This window comes from Stegostoma tigrinum, chromosome 43, assembly GCF_030684315.1.
Source record: "Stegostoma tigrinum isolate sSteTig4 chromosome 43, sSteTig4.hap1, whole genome shotgun sequence".
Classification (NCBI taxonomy): domain Eukaryota; kingdom Metazoa; phylum Chordata; class Chondrichthyes; order Orectolobiformes; family Stegostomatidae; genus Stegostoma; species Stegostoma tigrinum.
The window spans coordinates 3,782,095-3,789,694 of NC_081396.1; positions in this window are offsets into that span (position 1 = coordinate 3,782,095).

Here is a 7,600-nt window from a genome sequence, read left to right on the forward strand (position 1 = left end):
CACACACGCCAAAATTATATATATATATGTGTGTGTATATATATATATATATATATATATATATATATATACACACACAAACTATCAGCTCACCCGTCAAACATCTACAGTCGAGAGATAAAAGCCACAGTCTAATCAGCCCCTCCCTGTGTTAAAGTCTCCAGTTCCAGAACATGGGATAACTTTGGGAAACATTTTTCAGGAGAACACAGAGTAATTTTATAAATGCACTTCGGACAACAGATTAGCTGGTGAGATATTCGGACCCCCAGAAGATTAGCAAGGTGATAGGTCAGAAGAAGGTTGTCAAATTTGGAGGGTTTCAACTACAGGGAGAGTCTGATCGGCTGAGACTATCTTCCATGGAACATCAGAGGCTGAGAGGTGAACTGACAAAAGTTTATTAAATCATGAGGGGCATGGATATAGTGAACAGACAAAGTCGTTTTCCCGCTATAGGAGTGTCACAAAACCAAATGACGTAATTTTAAATTGGGAGCACAAAGATTTGGAAGAGACCGAAACAGCAACTCTTACCCTCAGAAGTGGTGCACGGACGGAATGATCTGCCGAAGGAAGTGATTGAAGCTGGTGTCATTGAAACATTTAAAATGCATCTGGATGGGGAGATAATGAGAAGATTTTGTACAGATGTGCGCGAAATGCTGGCAAAGAAACCCGATTAATTTAGAATATTTGATCAGCACAGACAAACTGGAGCGAAGTGTCTGCTTCTGTGTTGATCATTTCTATCAATCTATGACTTCATACAGTCTCTCCTTATAATTCAGAACTTCCATTCCCACAATATCCTGGTAAATCATTTCACCAATTTCTCCAGCCTGATAACATATCCCCTATAATCGGGCGACTAGAACAGGATACTGTCCAGCAGCAGAGGACTCATCCGCCTCCCGTAGAAAGTCAATATCGATTTGCGCCTCCAATATTCTAAAGTCTGAGAAATGAAGGCATGCATGCTTAACGCCTTCTTAACCATTCTGACATCATGTGAAATAAACATCAAAGAATATGTCTTTCTGCACTAAAATACCACATAAAGCACCAGTTTCACGGTAAAACAAAATGGCCTAGTTGTTTTACCAAAACACGATACCTTGAATTGAAATTAAAAGAACACAGAACATAGAACGGGACAGCACAGTACAGACCCTTCAGCCAATGATTTTGTGGCGACCCGTTTTACCATTGAGATCAATCTACTCTGCATAGTCTACATTTTACTCTCCTGTATGTGCACCTATCCAAGGGTCGCTCATAGATTTCCAGATTGTCTGACTCGACCACCACTGTTGGAGGCATATTTTACGTGCTCACTACTCTCTATGTGAGAAATTACCTCTGATGTCTTCCCTATCTTCCTCCAATCACCTTACAATTATGCGCACTCATAATAATCATTTCCACGTTGGGAAAAAAAAATGTCTCTGACTATCCACTCTATCTATGCATCCCATCATCTCGCACACCTGTAATTTTTAACCTCTCAAATTTCTTTGCTTCACTGGAAAAAGCCCTAGCTCCTCAAGCTTTCATCGTAAGATATGCCCGTCAGTACTGGCAGAATCCTGGTAAACCTCCTTTGTACACTCTCTGAAGATTCCACATCTTTCCTGTGATGAGGTTAACCAGAACTGAACACAATACTCCAATTGTGGTCCCAACGGTGTTTTAAAGTGCTGCGGCATAATTGAACGTTTCTTAAACTCTAGGCCCCTGCAAAATGAAAGCCAACACATCACACGTCTTCTTTACTACCGTATCAAATTTATAACAACTTTTAGGGAACCATGGACATGGACCCTAAGATCCCTCTGTTCCTCCACACTGTTGAGAATCCTGTCATTATGCCTGCATTCTGCTTTTAAATTCTACCTTACAAAATGAATCACTTCACATTTTACTGGGTTGAATTCCCTCTACCATTTCTTTGCCCAGCTCTGTATTCTGCCAATGTTCTTTTGCAACATACAACAAGAGCCCTCCATGTTGTCCACAACCCACCAAACGTCGTGTCATTAGCACACCTATTGACCCACCCTTCCACTTCATCATCCAAGCCATTTGGAAAGATCACAAAACACAGGTCTCCCAGAACAGATCCTTGGGGAACACCACTGGTCACCGAGCTCCAGGCTGAATACTTTCCATCTACTAAAATCCTCTGTCTTCTGTTGGACAACTAGTTTTGTATCCAGACAGCTAGATGCGGCTGATTCCCCTGCCTCCTTACTTTCTGAATGAGTCTACCATTTGGGCCATTGCCACATGCCTTGCTAAATTCTATATATAACACATCCAATATTGTACATTCATCAATGTGTTCTTTTCACATCCTCAAAGAATTCAATAAAGCTTTTGAGGCATGGCGTGCCCCTCACAGAGTCAGGTTGACCATTTGATATCAAACTGCTATTTTCTGAATAACCATGAATGCTGTCTCTCAGACTCTTCTCTAATAAACTGTCCACCACAGAAGGGAGGCTGACCGGTCTGTAATTTCCAGGATTATCCCTATTCCCTTTGTTGAACAATGGGATGACGTCTGCCACCCTCCAATAATCTGGTACTGCCCCAGTGGACAGTTACGATGCGAATACCATTGTCAAAAGGGCAGAAATCGCTTCCCCCACTTGCTGGTATAATCTTGGTTCTATCCCTTATGGCCCAGGAGAGTTATCTGCACTCATGATTTTCGAAAATTCCAGCATATCCTCCTTCCTAACATCAACCTGTTCGAGCATATCTGCCTGTTTCATGTGATACTCACAAACCTCAACGATCCACTCCGTGGTAGGTACTGAAGCAAAATGCTCATTAAGAAGCTCAGCCACCTCCAGCTGATTCCATGCGCAGGTTCACACCACTATCCCTGAATGGCCCTACCCTCATTCTGGCTATTGTCTTGTTTCTCATATAAACGTAGAAAGCCTTGTGATTTTCCTTGACCCTAATCGTGAAGGTTTTCTTGCACATGCTTGAAGCTCTCAAACGTGCATTCTTCAATTCCTTTTTGGTTACCTTGTAGACCTCAAAAGCGCGACCCGAATCTTGCTTCCTAAACCATAAGTAATTTATCTGCTTAAAGTCGATTTGCCACTCCTCAGTCCACAATCTCAATCAATCAAGATATTTTAATAATCTTGGGTTTTTTTTCACTGTCAACTATAAGACCTATTTTGGTGCCATCCACAAACATACTAATCATGTCTTCTATATTTTCATCGAAGTCTTTCACATAAATGATGAACAAAAACGGACCCAGCACTGAACCTTATTGCACATTAATCGTGACAGACTTCCATTCTTTAAAAAAAACAACGCTCCACTGAAGGGTCGAGACCGGAAAAGTCAGCCTCTCTGCTCTTCTTATGCTGCTTGGCCTGCTCTGTTATTCCCGCTCTACACCTTGTTATCTCCACCACCATCTTTTAATACTGCCATTAAGCGAATTTAACATCAAATTTGCAACCTCACCCTGAATCATAACATAGCTAATAGGTCGACCAAACGGAAACTTGTCAAAGGATTTATGAAAGTACAAGTCAACACAATCTACAGCTCTGCTCCGTCAATGCTTTTGGTCACTTCCACAATGAACTGAATCAATATTTTGAGGCAAGATTTTCCACGCAAATGTCATGATGACTATCTCTAATCAGTTTTTGCTGTTCCAGGTGCATGCAAATCCTGTCCCTCAGAATCCAACAACTCACCCATGACCGTCTTACAGCTCACCAGTCTGTTGTTCTCTGGATTTTTCATCTTGCCTTTCCTATTTATATAGTAGAACCACATGAGCCACACTCCAGGCATCCTGCATCTCACCTGTGGCTATCTATGGTGCGTACATCTCAGTAAGGGGCCCAGAAATCTCTTGCCCAGATTCCCATAAAGCTCTAGGGAGCACCTCATCATTTTCCTAGTTTCCTAGTTCCCGAGGTTCCACTCCCCTCTCCACAGTAAATTCCAACACAAAATATTTTGTAGAACATTACCCATCTCCTCTGGTTCCACGCATAGACGGCCACGTTGTTCTTTAAGGGTCTCTATTTTCTACCTAGTCACGGAATTGTCCTTAATGTAATCACACAAACTTTGAGATTCTCATTCCTTCCATTTACCATTCTATCGCATGTCCGCTTTTGTCCTCCCAAGATTTCTCTCAAATAAACTTCGACTATCATTATATTTTTCTCAATATACGCTCGATCCGAACTGTCCATATCTCATAATTGCCCTCCTTTATTTGGCTGGAGACTGAAATTATCTCCTCATCTAGGATTCCCTACACCGAGCAGCCTTACCCTTGACACAAACAGGTAAGAGCTGGATCTGGACTCTCGTTATCTCATCCTCAAAGTCCTCCGGCTACCCAATCATTCCATTTGAATGTCGTCTCTCAATCAATTTCGCAAAGCTCCTGTCTCAAGCTATCAAAATTAGCCTCACTCTAATTCAGAACTTTATTTTTTAAGCAGTTCTCTCGTTTTCCTGAACTGTTTCAAAACTGATAGAATTGTGATCACTTGCCCCAAAGTTCTCCACAAAGACTTCCATTAATTGACCACTGTTACATCCAGACTGAAAGTCAAACTAAATTTCTTCTCCATTTGGTACAATCACATATTGAATAAGAATGTTTTCTTGTACACAGTGTCAATTTCCTCAACATCCAAGCTCTCAACTGTGTGACAGTCTCATTCTGTGTTGGAAAGTTAAAACCCTGTACCATTATGCTACTTTTCGTACAGATACCTGCGATCCACTTACATATTTGCTTCTGATTTTCCCACAAACTGTTTGGAGGCCTCTAATAAAAACACAACAAAATGATCATCTTCTCTCATTTTAAAATTGAACCAAATGACTTTATTGGCCGGTTTCACAGCAATATCTCCACGTTGTACAGCTGTAAAGTTCTCACAAAATAGAAGCGCCACGCCCGCTCATGTCTTGCTTCCCACTTTGTCCTTAGGAGAGACATACCTCTGGAACATCAACTGCCAGTCCTGTCCGTCTCTGAGGCATTTTGATCTAATTGAGATCTTCCCAGTCATGCCTTCAGCCCATCTGAATTCTCTGTCAGTCCTGCTGCTTTCAAATAACTCTGGTTAAATTTATCAGTCTTACTTTATCTCTGTCAATCTCTTGTTGTTTTTGACTATTAAATTGCTTATATTACCTTCTGCACTGGTCTGAGCCTTACTTTAATCTCACTAATGCCATGGATCCCACCAGTGCCATACATTCCCCTGACTAACTTAAAGCCTCACAAGTAGCGAAAGCACATTCCCCTTCAAGTATATTGGTCCTCTTCCAATTCAGCTGGAGCCCTTCTCTCTCACACAGGTCATTTGTACCACTGAAGAGACCCAAATGGTTCAAAAAGGCGAATCTTGTCCCCTGCAAGACATAATCAGCCACACAATCACGTGCCCTATCCTTCTATTCCTGCCCTCAAAGGCATAGTAGATACAAAATAAAGGCCAAAACTAATTTCGCCTTCCTTATCAATGGGTGTGAAATTAAAAAGTTAGATTTTTTTGTGATTTAAGGACCAGGACATGCAAATGTGTTGTGTTGATTTCTGAATTCATTTCAAATTTCAATAATATTTAGCCACTCTGTTTTAGCTCTCAAACTGCATAATCTCACTTTTTCCATCTATTCTCAGTTATTTCATCTGTTTGGCATGAATATGCCAAGTTTTTATTTTCATATTTTGCTGACTCTCAGGTACAGCCAATATCCTCAACAATTTTTTTGTGTCATATTCCCCATTTCCCTTTTCTGATATTGTTGTTTCATTTGCAAACTTACCGACAACACATTGATTTTTCTCATGCAAGTCATTATTGTATCTTTCAATTATTTGTGCACCAAACACTGATTCCTGTGATGCTACCTTCGTCAGAAGTTGACATCCTGTGAAGTAAAATTCTTCATCTAAATATCTTTCTACTTTGATTTTGGCAATCTTCTGTCCACATTGACATACTGCCTCTAAAGTCACGGGCTCCTAGCTGGTTAAGTTATCATACGTGTGGCACCGTATCTAATGTCTTCAGAGAATCTCAGCATCTTGAAAGTCCTGATCCCTCCTTCTTTTGTATTCTACGTTATCAAATCTTTCTACGTTATTTATCAGGCAAAATTTCACTTTCATAAAACTATTTTATGTCCTCTTGATTATGCTATGTAATATTGAAATGCACTGTGGTTACTTTTTTCAGTAAATGAAGTTAAGCAAAATGGCTTTCCTCACCCTTCATGTTGTCTTCTTCTTTTTAAATAAAGGTGTTATCCAATCATCAGAGTCTTTTCCGAAATTTTATTACTGCTGTAAAATTAAATCCAACATAACAAACGCTTCTGTCATTTTTTTAAATCCTTGATTAGATCTCATTATTTGCAATGCACTCAGTCATATTTAGTTCTATTAATTTATGTGCTTCTTTTCCCCCAGTGAAACTTTCTTTGTTGTATTCCGCACCCTTATTTGGCCCTTCCATATTCAGTCATTTTGGAATTCTACTGTGAAGGCAGATGCACAGTATTTTTTTCAAAATGTCCATTTCAGAATTGTTCCTAAATATGCATTCTGCAGCTCCAATCATGAGGGCGCTATGTTCACTTTTGCCCTTCTTTTCCTTTCTATATATTTTAGGAAGCGTTTGCTGTCTGTTTTAATATTATCTGCAATTTTAATTTCAATATTTTCCTCCTCACGCCTCATTAATTTTTTGTTTGCCTTTTGATAGTTCTTCAAACAATCTGAATACTCTCCTGACCTATCATAATGATGACATTTAATGTAATGCCTCTTTTTTCTTTTTTGATGTCTTTAACTTCCCGCCGTAACTATAATAACTTGTTTCCTTCTGAAAATCATTTCTTCTCAATGGGATATATCTTTGCTCTGAACCAGGAAATATTAAAATGTTAAAAGTATGCCATTGCTCTTCGTACGTCTTTGCTGCTAAACTCGTTTGAAGTCCATTCCAGCAAGCTTGGCCCTCATTTCTTTGTAATTACACTTCTGTAACTTGTTTCCAACACAAGTTACTGTCTGTGCAACTGAATGTGAAATTTTATTGTTCCAATCTAATCTTAGAGTCTGTCATTATTTACCAAATTTGCCTCTTTCTGCATTACTGGATCCAACACGTTAAGTTATCAGGTTGGATGCACTACATATTGTTTGAGGAATCTATCCCACATGTGGCCACAGTGGACAGGTCTCTGGCAGTGAGCCTGGACCTGCAAGACAGAAGTGAATGGGGTATAATCGGATAGCAATTGTTGTGCTGAATTCAATAGTAAGAGGCACAGAGAGGCAGCTCTGTGAACGCGAACGAGATGAATAGAAAGTATGTTGCCTTTTAGGTGCCAGGGTCTGTGACATCTTGGATTGCGTCACTCAAGTTTCTTAAGTGGGAAGGTGAGCAACCAGCAGTCATGGTGCACATCGTTGCCAATGACAAAGGTTGAAAAAAGGACTGAGAATGTGAAAAATGAGTGCTGCGAGTAAGGTTGGAAGTTGAAGTCCGCAAAAAATTCGTGGACCTATCTCTGG